Source organism: Rhagoletis pomonella, unplaced genomic scaffold (genome assembly GCF_013731165.1).
Source record: "Rhagoletis pomonella isolate Grant_MI unplaced genomic scaffold, Rhpom_1.0 Rhpom_scaffold_00001, whole genome shotgun sequence".
Classification (NCBI taxonomy): Eukaryota; Metazoa; Arthropoda; class Insecta; order Diptera; family Tephritidae; genus Rhagoletis; species Rhagoletis pomonella.
Window position 1 is genome coordinate 35,353,619 of NW_023458555.1, and position 14,748 is coordinate 35,368,366.

The window sequence follows — 14,748 nt, forward strand, 5'->3', positions numbered from 1 at the left end:
TCTAAAATACACCACAAAATAAAATTTTCGCAATGAAATTCAAAAAGAAAAACTTACTGAAATTTCATAGAATTTAATTTCTTAATGTACACTGAAGTGGAAATTATAAATTTATATTTTTTTTCTATTTTTTTTTACCGGTTACTTTTTACAAAAACCGGTTTTTTGAAACCCAATTTTTAGATTTTTTTTTCTTCGCTACCGGTAAATAAAAAATCAAAATAATTTTGTACCGATTACCAGTTATTTTTTTACAAAAACTTTTTTTTAAGTCGTATATGTACATACATCTATCTGAGTATCCGCGGATGTCGTCATTTTTCTTGCATTAGAGTTTTGTGTCGAGCGTGTTGCCTGACCACTGTACCATCGAAAGTTATAGTTCTCATTTCCTGTAGGGTTCTTCTTCTTGTCAACGGAATTATGCCGGTTTTTTGGGTTTATGCTGAGACCCACATTCACACACCACTATTCGTTATTTTCAGTGCCATTTCATGAAATGTATGAAGCCTTCGGCATAGCCGAATACAGCACTGTCTCTACACTTTTTTTTTTAATTTTTGCTGCTGCTTGCCTTCATGTGATTAGTGCGATTCGCACAAATACGCTTCCATACGTTTTTGTTGCAAACGTCTTTTATTTTTTACACAATTCACTTATTTATTTGTTTAATGTGTTCCATTTAAATAAAATGTGCCAACCAGCAGCTGACTGTTGCTGTCGGCTTACTCAGCTAATGCACGCCGCGTGTTGCCAACAGTTATTTTTTTACTATGAAGTTATTGTTGCACCACTCAACGCTACCTACTTTTAAATGTGCATATGTGCGTATAGTCAGCTAAAAACTCTTACCAACAACAGCAACAATAATTCACCTATATATCTACCAAATAACCTACTTATGTACATACCTTCAAATGCGGCTCATTCACCATTGCTTAACCGATGACACCTACTCGTATTTCTTCGCCAGTTCGCCGCGTGCTTGCTAATTTTTCTAATACAGTGCTTACCAACATATATACTTGAATAGAAGGGTATATGCAAACATAGATATGTAGTTGCGAGCATATATATGACGAAAAATACTTCCAGATCAACCTACATACATATGTATGTACATTAGGGTGCCCCAGTAGTTTAGAAGCTAGAAATATCGCGAAACTTCGAGGTATCCATTGCAAATAGAGAGTTCTCTGGAATTTAAAGAAGCCATATACCGAATCTAATATTGCGGTTTAGTATAAAGATGGATCACAATTTAAAAATAGAAAATCTGGGGCTTATATAGTTGATTTGAACTTCAAAAACTCGATACCAAAAGATATCTGGCCTACAATTTTTTGGAAAATCTTAGAAGATAATAATAATAATGGCAGCATGCAGAATATTTGTCCCAGGTATTTTGTAATTTTGGAAGTTCAACGATTTTTCATTCTAAAAGTTTATGATACTTGAAAATGTTCTTCTTGCCAAAATGAGCCTATCTAGAGCAATAAAACCAGTGTGCAACCAAATGAAAAAAATTACATTGATTGAATGATGACGATGATTTGCGAAACAAAAATTTAAATTTTACAATTTTTATTGGCACACTCATTCTGAAATTGTTATATACATGAAGATATAAATATATATATATATATATTCGTGAAGAATACTGTAACTGTACTGTTAGAAAAATATTCCACGCCAATATCGAATTACTTTTAAATAATATGACTTAAATTAATGCTTGCGAGTAAACGTGTTAGCAGGCTGTGTATGGTGCTACGGGGCGTATACGTTACATACACAACCACGTGTATATATATGCAAAATTGTGCCACCATTTTCGACCAAAAAAACAACTCGTGAGATTTGCTCATATGCGTTATGTCAGACAGTCCCCCCTTTATACTAGCCCTGAAATCCCCCATAATAACATCAAAGCTAGTATGAAATATTGCTTTAGCTCTCTAAACGATGTTGAAAGCAAGCAAAAAGTGCTACTAGGTTGCGTGCCGCTGCATGAGTGACATTATGGCAACGAAAAAAGCAATCCTCGCCGCCAATTAGTTTTTAAATAAATTCCATTGGTGTCTGGGTAATTGCTTTCGTCTATTACGCCTATCATATTCCGATCTTATTCCACTTATTGGCGCTTAGTGACCTGCGCCTTTCTCTCTGCGCACTGATCCTGTCTTATTGGTGAGGGGGCGCGACGTATGATCGGAAAGACAAACAAGTCTTTCGAAATACTAATTGAAAGATCGTCTAACAAAGTTGTCTTAGCGTTAATCTGTTTGTCTTTTGGCCGTACGTTTTTTAAAAATAAAATTATATAAAAATATATATATTTTTGTTAAAAATAAATAAATAATATAAATACTAAAATAAAAATATATATATAAAATGCCTAAGTTCCTAAAAATTCTATGAATTTAAAAAAAATCCTCTTTAAAATAATAAAAACTAAAATTGAAAAATTTAATTAAAAAAAATGTAAAAATTAAGACTTAACAAAATAAAATTTAAAAATAAAAATTTAATTAAATAAAAAAGAAAAATAAAACAAGTTTTTAAAAACTAAACTAAATAAAAAAAAATATTTTTCTTTTCAAAACAAAAAAAATTAAAAATTAAAAGAAAATGAAATGAAAATAAAACAATAAAATAGTTTATAAAACAGACAAATACAAAAAATCAAAGGAAAGAATACAAAAATTAAATTAAAGAACATAAAATGAGCTTTTAAAAAGTAAATTAAATTAAAGATATACACATTTTGCTTTTTAAAGCAATAAAATTTAAAAATGAAATTAAGGAAGAAACAATTTGTTTCAAAAAACAACAAAAATTACGCTGCCCGAGCATTCGAACCTCGTATCTCTCGAACGACAGGCCAGTTGCCACTGTGGGAGTAGCGCGAGCAAAATGATAAGACATGCTTAAGTACTTTTAGTCAAAAGAGCTTTTCACCATGAAAGTTGGCAAGGGAGCTTTTCTTTTTTGTAAGACTTTTGTGTCAGAATACGTGGAACTAAATGTTCTAAACTATCTTGCCTACTGCCTCTGAATGGTCTCACAACACACAATTGCGCTGTTAAGGTAACTTAACATAAAAAAATAAAAAATCTCGTGGCAATTTCTTAGCCATAAGCTCAACTTAAAATTGACCCTTCTCGCAAAAAAAAAAATTATGTACGTTATTTAGACAGAAAGAAACGATTCGGGAACACCCTAATGTTTAATAGTACATGGATACCTACGTATATAAAAGCTATTGCCAGTGAGCAATATCGTGTAGCGAGGAATAAATAGTTCATTTAAGCACTACTCTGCTCACTCAAGCGTTTCAATGTGTCCCACTTTGCGACGCCTTCTGATTGACATCTAAGCTTATTTTCTACGTCTATCAGACTCTTATCGAATTAATACTCATTTACTTATACATATGTAATTATTTATACACATACTACATAATATATATGTACATATGTATGTATGTAGATATTATGTATACACTCGGGTATTTGACCCAGCGAAACAGGCCATATTGCTTTAATTGATAGAGGAAATCTGATCAGATTTGCCTGAAAAATCTCGTGGCTAATTGTTGCAAATGGTTTTATTGTTTTTCAAAGCAACGACTAAGCTTTGAGACGCTATTTTTTTTCTAAGCCAAGTTTTCGCTAAAACCAATATTGTCATCGTGGTTTAACGTAGCTACAGTGACGAGCAAAACTGTAACATGGTGTGACACTTTTTATTTCAGCCACCACTATCTTTCCAAGTTCTAACGACTTTCATACTTTTGCTGTATATTCTTGTTGGTACATCCCTACTCCCTCTCTCATAATGATTTGAAGTCAATACAAGAACAATAAAAAAACCAGCAGACAAAAATGTAAATTAAGGCAGATGTTACAGTTTTGCACTCATATATTTTTAAGAGCTTTTTAACAATTTTCACGAAAAAAAAGAACTACTAACACAATGTTCAGTACTCTTTTGCCTGTTTCAGTTCCTGGATGTGATTTGGCATACCTTATTTGTATCTTTGTAAAAATTCTCGAGGTATATCCTTAGTTTGGTTTCACAGCTCATGTACTCGATTTTACGGACATTGATACTTATTAAGCTGTGCTTTTAGTTGATTTCACAAAATCTCGATGAGATTCATGTCCGCGGTTTGTGGAGGTCATTTCAAATTAACAAATTTTTGCTTTTGTATCCAGTCTTTGCGAACATATGCAGTATGTTTTGGGTGATTTTTCAGCAGAAACTCTCATTTTTCGACTACATCTTGCAAATTTTGTTGAAATATGAACAGATACTGTTCCTTACGCATAATGCGTACTAACGGACCAACAAAATTTTTGAAATACAGCCCCAAATAATTAAGATCCTACCACTGTGATTCACAGTTTGCAGTACATGATGCGCTTAGGCTTAATTTGGGTCTTTGATCCAATACCATGCCCGGCCATCTGATTGAAAGCGATTAACTTAGTCTTGTCAGACCAAATAACCTTCAATTGAAACTTAAAAATTTGTTTTTTATTGCATTCTGAACGGCCTAACATATCCCAATAGGCAACGGTTCGGTTTTCGTGCGATGCAGTGAAATGCTGCCACACTCGCACATGTATTATGATCACATTTGCTTATTTCTTCTTTATGATGGCTTTGCGCTCAATTTGGCAATTCTTCGCCTCGCTGTCTACTGATTTGCATTAAAGTTTAATACCTTAAGCGCTTCTGTAGTAGTGGCTGCATCGATACTTGCTTCTAAGTTCACAAGATATCGTACCGTAATATTTTTTAACAGACTTCCTTTGTCCTTGGGAACACTTTAGGCTATATTTTTTCTAAGTCTTAACATTTTTAAGTAGCAAATTCCAAAATTTTTTGCCACTTTTCGTGCGGTTCCGCCTTTCCGTAGTAAATCTATTATTTACATTTATGGTTTCTGATTAACTATATTATTTACTGGTGATCACTTCTTCAATAAATTACAATATAGAAAAAAGTCATCTGACTTCCAACTAGGTAAAAGATAACTGTCAAATGCAAAACTGAGAGTGAGTGCAAAACTGTAACATCTGCCTTAATTTACATTTTTGTCTGCTGGTTTTTTTATTGTTGTTGTATTGACTTCAAATCATTATGAGAGAGGGAGTAGGGATGTACCAACAAGAATATACAGCAAAAGTATGAAAGTCGTTAGAACTTGGAAATAAAGCGGTGGTTGAAACAAAAAGTGTTAAACCATGTTACAGTTTTGCTCGTCACTGTATATAGATATTTTTTTTGCAATATGCATAAGTATTTACTTTCTATAAACATAATATAATATAACATACATACATAAGTCCACTGTTGCCAAACAAAATATACTAATAAAATTTTCTTTATTCTCATTTTAGGTAAGTTCATTGAATTGGAATACTGTGCCCTCTATGTTGGTAAAGTGGTAAAACTTGACCATTTTACAAGATGTCCTTGCTATGATAAACAGCCTCATTCTGCAGGATGAACACACAGTCGCACCTAAACACAAATAAAAATATTTATTTTGTCAGAACTAAAAATGGATAAAATACGTGATTCTCTACGTGAGGCGACGTCGTGTCGCGATTTTTTCACGCGTGAACGTGAGAGGATTCACGAAAAAATCACGAAATTACAAAGGATTTGCGTGAGTGGTATTTTTGGCATCCGTGAACTTGCGTGAGCTTGATTTTCATATTAATCACGAAATTTTCATATACTTTTTTTAAAAGGTTCTGTATGGGCATAGTTAGTTCAAAGTAAAAAAAGGTGAACTTCACGGTTTTCTTTTGGGCGATTTTTTCGAACGACTTTTTTACAACTTTCAAATATGTATTCCCGCAGTTTTTTCTATGACAGCTGATGCCAATTGGAAATTCCAAGTGAAGCCAAGTCCTTCGCCAACTGCTCTTTCCATCGCAGAGGAGGCCTTCCTCTTCCTCTGCTACCACCAGCGTTTACCAATGACCGCTGCTTTATGTCTTCATCGTTATAAAGCTCATCGTTCCATCCTCAGCGCTACTATGTAGACGTCGCCAATTCGCAAGGCCGGTAAATCTTTTGCAGAATCTTTCTTTCGAATACTCTAAATTCCACCTTCCTTGATCAAATGTGGCATCCCTGCAGTACGGAGGGAGCGACTACAGGACTGATGAATCGATAGCTATTAAGTAAGCTGCGTCGACTACCGATTGACTACTTGCCGTGTATTTCAGCGCTTACTTTTAAAAGTCAATGTCCTAGGCGGTAGTCACCATCGGCTTCCTCTGTACTACCGGAAGTTACTAAAGTAGTTACTTGTGTGATTTATGAACGCCCCCTTTCCTTTTTGTTTTTTGCAGCTTTGCTTCCGTCTGCTTCGACTCTGCATTACCAGGCGCACTACTACGGGTTAATAGAGTAGTTACTTCCCTAGGAGTCGGTGCAGTAGCGGTCCAAAGTAGCGATTAACACTTGCAGTACTGGAGGGATCTAATACCCATACATATATATATATATGTATCGTTCTACGCGTGGACTCTGCAGAGCATATCCTATACGATTGTTTGATTAAGTTATTTTCCAGTCAGAATTGGTCAGATGATAGCGGACTACCCGCATTGAGAGCGGTACTGATCGCAGACAAAGGGTGGGGGCTTTCTTTCCAGTTCATGTGTATATGAGCAAATCCCGCAAGTTGTTACATGTGGCACACTTTTCTCAGACAATGCATTATCTTCAGTTTTGCATAAAGAACAAAATTCCATCGCGAAATTGTTTTTAAATGAAAACTTAAAAAAGATATACTAAAAAAATCAAAATAACAACGCCTGCTCATATACCCGTAGTTGTGTATGTAACGTGTACGCCCCGTAGCACCATACGCAGCCTCTGCACGCCTTAACTTAAAAGTAATTAAATATTTGCGGGAATATTTTTCTACAGTATTCTGTGCCAATAAAAATTGTAAAATTTGAATTTTTGTTTCGCAATTCATCAGTCATCTTATAATCGATGTATTTTTTTTTTCATTTGGTGGCACACTACTTTGATGACTCTAGATTGGTTCGTTTTGGCAAGAAGAAGATTCTCACCGTTAAATGTTGACATTTAGAAGTATCTTAAACTTTTAAAATTACAAAATCGTTCAATTTCAAAAATTTACAAAATAGCTGCGCCAGATATTCTGCATGCTGCCATTTTATTCAATTTCGTGGCACACTCTTGAAACTTCACATATATGCTGTATTTGAAGTCGACACTTAATGCCTCTAATATGAACATACTATTTGAAAACTTCCAAAATTAATTAAAAAAGCAATTGTAATTTTTTTTTTTTTTTATAAGGAAGTTTCCGCTTAATTATATAGAGTCCTTGACACGTTTAGCTCTGTACTGTTCTCCTAAACTACATATTATACCAAATCCTACCTTTCTATCAATGTTTAGTTTCCCATTAAAGTTTTTAAGACCCGTTATACTTTAACGGGTTTGGCAATTTTTACGATGTGTCTCCATTTCGAATTTTGTTGAAAAACTTTCACAATTATTTTTCGAATTTCGGCTTCAGAGTCTCCAAGGCAACCGAAAACGGAGACAAGAGGTCTAATTGAGAACCTTGGCTTGGCTACAAACTCAGGATACAGGTTCAAGACTGTGCTAGCTTTTCCAATCGCTTCTAGAAGGAACCCTTGTGTGGAAATGATTCCTCATCACAAAAGTCAATACTGTATAGTTTTAGTACCTAATGTCCACAAGTAACGGGTGCAGCCGCAAAAGGGGCCATTACACTGAGGAAATTAAAATTGTAAAAGCAGGCTAACTACGGGCACGCAGGGGTCTTGCAGCGATGAGGAAGAAGGAGAAACAGTTGAGCACTTCTTCTGTAACTGCCCAACTTTAGCTAAGAGCAGAGGGAGCTTTCTAGGTGAGATAGGCACTTTTTCAGCTCGCTCACGGAACTCTCCGGTGTAGGAATAAAACCAATCCTACACTTCATAAGAGCTTCAAAATGTTTCTGTACAGAATAGTCACTGAGGTTCTCATGTTGCACAGTGATATCACAATGGACCTGCAATCTTTAAATGAGTTGGTCATTGTACTCACTGCCATATCAACCTAACCTAACCTAGATGTGGAAACTGATTACTTGACGTCATTCTGAAATTTTAGCTTTAAGATTCTCATACACTTTCCAACCTGGGAAGGTGCGCTCCTGTCGGTAAATAATGGTATTTTCATCTACACCGATGGCTCAAAGATGAAAAAAGGAGTCGGCTCGGGTCTGTATGCAATCATACCGCCTGTCTGATAACTGCAGTATCTGTCGCGGAGAGAGGCGGTGATATTTGCCGTAGAGAAGTCGGCTTGTCTCATACGGGTTAGTAAGTCTCTGTCAGTCAATATATTCTGTCGCCAATATATTCGTTGACCGCCTGGCGGCTTTGCAACATTATACTGCAGGGTGCTAAAGCCGAAAGCAATTCGGAAGTGTCGTGCAACACTGTCTTCTCGTAGTTACGTCAAACCTCTCTCTGCTGGGTTCCTGGACATAGCAATATAGAAGGGAACGAAATAGCCGATCAGTTGGCTAGACAGGGCTCTAAAATGCAAATTAGCGAAGCCACCGATTTAGTTTCTGCTACGGGGATTGAAGAATACACCATAGCCGTAACTAATGACCTATGGATCAATCTGGACAACTGTGAGATCGCAAGATCCTAGTGGCCGAGACACAATTATAGTCGCACACTAAAACTAAACTAAACACTAACCAAAAATCATCACAGGGCACTTCTCATTTTATATGTTATCGGCTAAAATGCTTGAACTTGTTGCAACAGTAAAATATTATTTTATCAGTTTTCACCTTAGTAGATCCAAGGTTCCAGAACAATGCTTTGACAGATGAAGAAACCTTTCAAGATACAAAGATAATATCGTCCGATTGTACGATTCATCTAGAACCAAAATGTTTCAGACAGGTATTCATTATGGCGACGGACTGACGTACTTATGAATACATAAACATTTTTCATTTGAAACAATATTTAAAGTTATCTTTGCCCCTACATTCGGCTTTTGATAAGCGAGTCTCCCCCGAATGGTTTTTCAATATTTTCGGCCTATGCGCGCTTTTTTAGAGACCTAAATATTTCGGTACCGAGTATCGATCAATACTTAAAAGTATCGACTCAGCACATCACTAGTTGGCAATGGTCGTTAATGTGTTAAAGAAGCGAAAGACAATATAGACATTCAAAAGTAATACCTGCTAGAACACCCTTCCACTAAAATCGATTACAGATTTTTCGCCGAGTACATACTTGTATACATATATATGTATGTATACATAAAAAGAGTTGACTTCTAAAACATCTGAAATGATTACTAATTACTTAATAAAAAAAAAAACGCAGCCACATGTTTTTCACACAGAGCTTCCTTCGAGTACTTAATATTAACAAAGTCATTGGCACCCACCACCACATTTCAACTGATTAGACTAGCAAAATACGTTACGTGGAGCACATTTTCGTAATCTCACCTATCAACTGACAAGAAATATTCGCATACAAATGTTATTTACATATGTATTTAATTGTCACAGCAAGCACACTGGGGCCCCGGATGACGTTCGTACTACCAACGTCGCCCTTGTTGGCCCCATCATCATTATTTTCACATTTTATTTACTATTTACATATGTATTCCACTTTTGCCATTGTTCGGGGTATCTTTCTACTCATGAGTGCCTGCCTACGTTCGTACATGGAGTACATACACATATATGCTCTGGGTGAATTAGGAAGAGTCACCAAAAAAAAATTTAAAAAAAAAAACACCAAGCGTATAATAAAATTTGGTATATTTTATGAAGTCCCAAATAATATATTGGCCAAATGCAGGGATGCCGAAAGGATTTGAAAACTCGAATCTAGTAGTGCTCGCCCCTCGATCTCCTAGTGTATTTGCCATGGAAACAGCTTCTTATAAAAATACAATCGCCGTTCGGAGTCGGCGTAAAAAAATCGACATTTCAAGCAGTTGGCAAGCCTCTTCAAAATATTTTCACAAACTACTACTTTCTGAGACCCCTTTCGTTTGGTACCCATATGGTGATACATATTTTTCTTGCCTAATATGATTTTTTTTAACAGGGGGCAACCGTCCTAATATTCAGCTGAGAAGCAAAGCTTTTTAAAACCATTTAAGTTGATACCCATTTTGTAATAATTTATTTATATTTTTTTAATAATTTGAATATAATTTTTTAAAAGGTGGCAACTCTTCAAAAAAGTAAAACCTTATTGCACATCTTCAGTCCAAGGCTTTTAATTTGACACCTCATTTCGGAAGCTCGACTGAACGGTGCGGACATGATGGCACTGATTACTAAATAATTTGAGTTCAACTGTTCAAAAGGTGGCAGCTCTTTTCAAAAAACTAAAACCAGTTTGCACATCTACAGACCAAACGCTTTAATTTCACATCTAATTTTTGTCCTTCGCGTATTAAGTGGGCTGCATCTTTTGACGAATATGCTTATCGGGTACTAAGGTTAATAGGCCGAAACTCAGACAGGACCTACCTTCTTTTGGAAGGAAGACCATTTTTTCCTGGTTTCATGCTTTTATAATTTCTTAAAATTTGTTTAACATGTCGACAAAACCTAAAATTGGTTCAATGAGGATCGCTTAAATTCCGTACACGCCTGCCGTGTAAAGTTTTAGAAATAACCAAATTGTATATCTTATTTTTTTTTTACCAAGCGTGAGGCATCCTAATGTACTGTATGTGAGTGACGTTTTTTTTTTTTAAATACTTTCCTTTTTCAGCTGCTCAAACTGACGTTTCATTGTATAAGTATTTCATTGTTATAAGTATTTTTGCAATTGACTCGCTCATTCGCTAGCCGCCAGCTCACTCACCTACAATTAGCAAGCGCATTGTCATTTGTATAAGTTGTTTGGGTGGGCTGCTAACAAATGTTCGTTCACACCTACAAACATATGTACATATATGTATAGATAAGTGTGCGCCCACTTATATGTTTGTGCGTGTGCTATATTTCTCGAAATAGTTAAATGATTAAAAATACTTAAATAGAAATAAAAGTACCAAACACCTAATTACCTACATACATATGTAAGTATGTTTTCTAAGCTGTCAGCAACTCATTATGTATGCACATTAGGACGGAGTAATTAAGTTTCGAAAAAAAAGTGTATGGCATATACGAATTCTACGTTCGATTCTAAGCAAAAATGGTGAACAAACGATATACCACAAATTACGTTTGACCCTCCCAATTTTTAAAAGAAAAATCAGTGCATTATAATTTTTTCTGAACGAAATTAATTTTGCATTTACAAAATTTTGTGTTTTCTTCATATTTAAGAAACTACTTTACAAGTTCGTTATGCTTGTTTATTTCATTCGAAATTTTTTGGAAAGATACATTTCGGCCAGGAAAGTTAAAATACACTGCTTTTTCTTTTGAAAATGACGAGGGTCAACCGTCATTTTTGCTATATAGTTTCCTCGCATTTTTGCTTACACTTTCTTTGAAAATTTTGCTCCTAACAAATTATTCTGCCTTAATGTACATACATACATACATGCCTACATTTTGTATTATACTCTTTCAGCGCTTTGCTCGATTTCTCTCCCCAAAACTTGTCAATTGAAAGAAACCTACTCATTGCTACTGATAATCATTTTAATATTTCCAAGCGCATATTTAAATACCCTTTAATACATACATACATATTAAGTATGTATGCATGCATGCAAGTGCATTTATGCTTTTAATTTTGCTAACTTGAACTAAATACATACTCATATTTGCATACGTAAACAAGCAGTCGACATACATATGTACATATAAGTGCGGCGAATTGGAACGCGAAAATTAAAAGTTAAAAGCGGAAAAAATGCCAAAAAAAGCAGCGCTGCTCGAAGTCTCAGTTCGTCGGATTGGAATTTTTATGTTGAATAATATTGTATTTGTGGTTAATTTTCGCATAAAAATAGCCGTAGTAATTGTTGTAGGTAGGTTATCGCCACAAAAACACAAAAATGAGCAATGCCACATACATACTTATATATGTACGTATGTACATATAGAGTACTTGTGCACATTCTAAACACTTTTCGTTAATTTTAAACTTTTTCATTGTGCTATTACTTAAAATCGCTGAGATAAAACACTTTGCTCAAAAAATAATAGTTTTACATATGAACGTACATACATATTTCCTTACGGCTGTTCTACTTCTAATCACACTTGTGAAGTTGCATACCCAATTTGCCACAGAGCGAGGTCGAGTTCGAATCGACGTCGGTCTGGTGAAGTCGTTTGGGTGAACTCGAAACGAAGTCGTTTTTTTTTGCATACAAACCGCAACGTCGTTCCGACGTCGTTTTTTCTCATCGAATCGTTACGGCTCATTTGTTATTTAAAAGCAAATGATGCTGAAATGAAGTAATTTCGCTTTGAAAAAACTGTATATATCTAAATTAAATAGAAATTAGATAATTTATCATAAATCAATAACCAAATAGAGAAAAGAATAAATAGCTTTTATTTATTTTAGCCTCCACTGTTGGGGAATTAAAAAAAAATGCCTTAAGGTATGCAACCTTTTTTAAATTTTTTTGATAATTATTATGTGTGAGAAAATTTTTTTAAGTCAGCGATAACTATTATTTTAAGACTTATGTATGTAATAGAAGTCTTTTCATAATGATTATCAGCGAGATAAATATTTTTAAGTCTTCAAAGACTTTTATTTTGAGACTTATATTATAAAAGTCTTTTGATAATATATATGAGCGCGAAAAAATTTTGTATATAGTCCCGAACGGGTCCCAAACCAAGTCCCAACTGGTCCCAAACTACTCCCCAGCTAGTCTCGAACCTAGCCCGGAACTGGTCCCCAACTAATCCTGAAATGCTCTTGAACAAGTCCCGCCTTTTAAGACTCAAATAATTTTTTCGCGCTCATAATTATTATAAAAAAAATTTTTTATAATATAAGTCTTAAAATAAAAGTCTTTGAAGTCTTAAATTTTTTAAAAAATATTTACCTCAATGATAATTATTATGAAAAGACTTTTATAATATAAGTCCTTGAATAATAATTATAGATGACTCAAAAATTATTTATCTTAATATAAAGATTATTGATTGACTTTTATTATTTTCTCTTATAATAGTTATGTCTCTGATTTATTGTTGTTTGTTGTATTTAAATTTTATTTAAAAGTAATTATTGAAATAAAAAATTTATTTGCTTCTTAGTATCTATTATTAGTTAATTTCTAATGTAGGATTATAGTATATAATGCAAAACGAAACAATTTAGAGGCTATGCGTTTCAAACTTCGCAATATAAAATTTTAGGGGCACCCTAATGTACATACATACATACATATGTACCTTGATATTCACATGTGAATAAATAAATTCAGATATTGTGCAAGTACGCAAGCAAATATTCATATGATTTACTTGATTGTCAAATAGAGTATCTGTTTCTATATAGTATGCATTTTTAAGTATATACATATGTACGCTTGTACTATGTACGTACTATATATGTATGTATATTTACTAGCACTACGTATACTACCTGTCAATATACGCACACATTCATTCATACATATATATACATATACATATGCAGTACAATATTTTCATGGCAGCGGACAACAATAAAGTTCCACATAAAATATTAAATTGGCCCTGAAGAAATAAGCGAATAGCGAAGAAAAAATTTTAATTGTTTCCGTAATTTATTGAATTGTAGAATATCAAAGGAAATTCATATTAATACCATATTTATTTTGTTTTTTTTTTAATAACTCAATGAGTTTTATATGTAGCGCGATTTGTAAAAATTTAGATATCTTAACGAAATTGGGTACGTGTATTTCTTTTGACCTAAGGATGGATGTATGGTATTGAAAATGAACAAAATCGGATAATAACCGCGTCCATGATATAAAAGTTTTATCTCATTAAGGGCCGTTAGCTTATACATATATTTTAAAATATAAATAGTTAAATCATTAGTTAAACTTACCTACAGAAATTTCTATAGAATTTAAGAAAAGTTAAATATACCTATTTAATCTTTAAAAAAAATGTATAACTTAACGGAAATAAGTCAAACTGAACATATCGAAAATGTTTTATGTAGGATTTACCCCATAAAAATAAATTTTATTATATTTTAATTTTAAAATATCTAAAAAAAACTAGTTGTTTAATAATTTGTTTATACTTTTTCCCAAAAATTACCTTAGATGATAGAAGATGGAAAATTTCACATTTTTTATTGAGAATTTTTGAATTTGTTTTGGGTGTGCAGTTTTATTTCCCATTCAATTTTAGTATATAAAGTTTTTAAAGTCAATTTTAGTATAAAAAGCTTTTCGCTTTTTTTTTTTTGAAGATTCTTACAAATAAATAAATAAACATAAGTGACAAACAATCACACTTTAAAATGGAGGTGCTATTGTATTGGCCGATACTGTATGTACATACATAAATTCGATTCGGAAGCCACTAAGCGTAATAACTCTAACCCTTTAACAGGTACTTGAACGCAATCCTTCATACATACATATGTACATACATATGTGTGTCCATATAAACAGAATACGTTCCACAAATTGCCTGCCAAACTCATTGTACATACTCTGTGGGGAGAATCTCTAGTTCTG

At 33.8% G+C, this 14,748-nt stretch overlaps 1 protein-coding gene across 6 annotated transcripts in view; it reads left to right on the forward strand.

Moving 5' to 3' along the window:
• LOC118743508 (transcription factor E2f1) overlaps positions 1-14,748 on the forward strand; it is a 279,469-nt gene that overhangs the window by 213,924 nt on the left and 50,797 nt on the right. For 4 of the 6 annotated variants that reach the window (XM_036476247.1, XM_036476238.1, XM_036476262.1 and 1 more), the window contains exon 4: positions 5,412-5,683. The exons of the other annotated variants lie outside the window; for them this stretch is intronic. The gene's annotated coding sequence lies outside the window, so the exon portion shown is untranslated. The remainder of the gene's footprint in view (positions 1-5,411; positions 5,684-14,748) is intronic. 6 annotated transcript variants of the gene reach the window in all.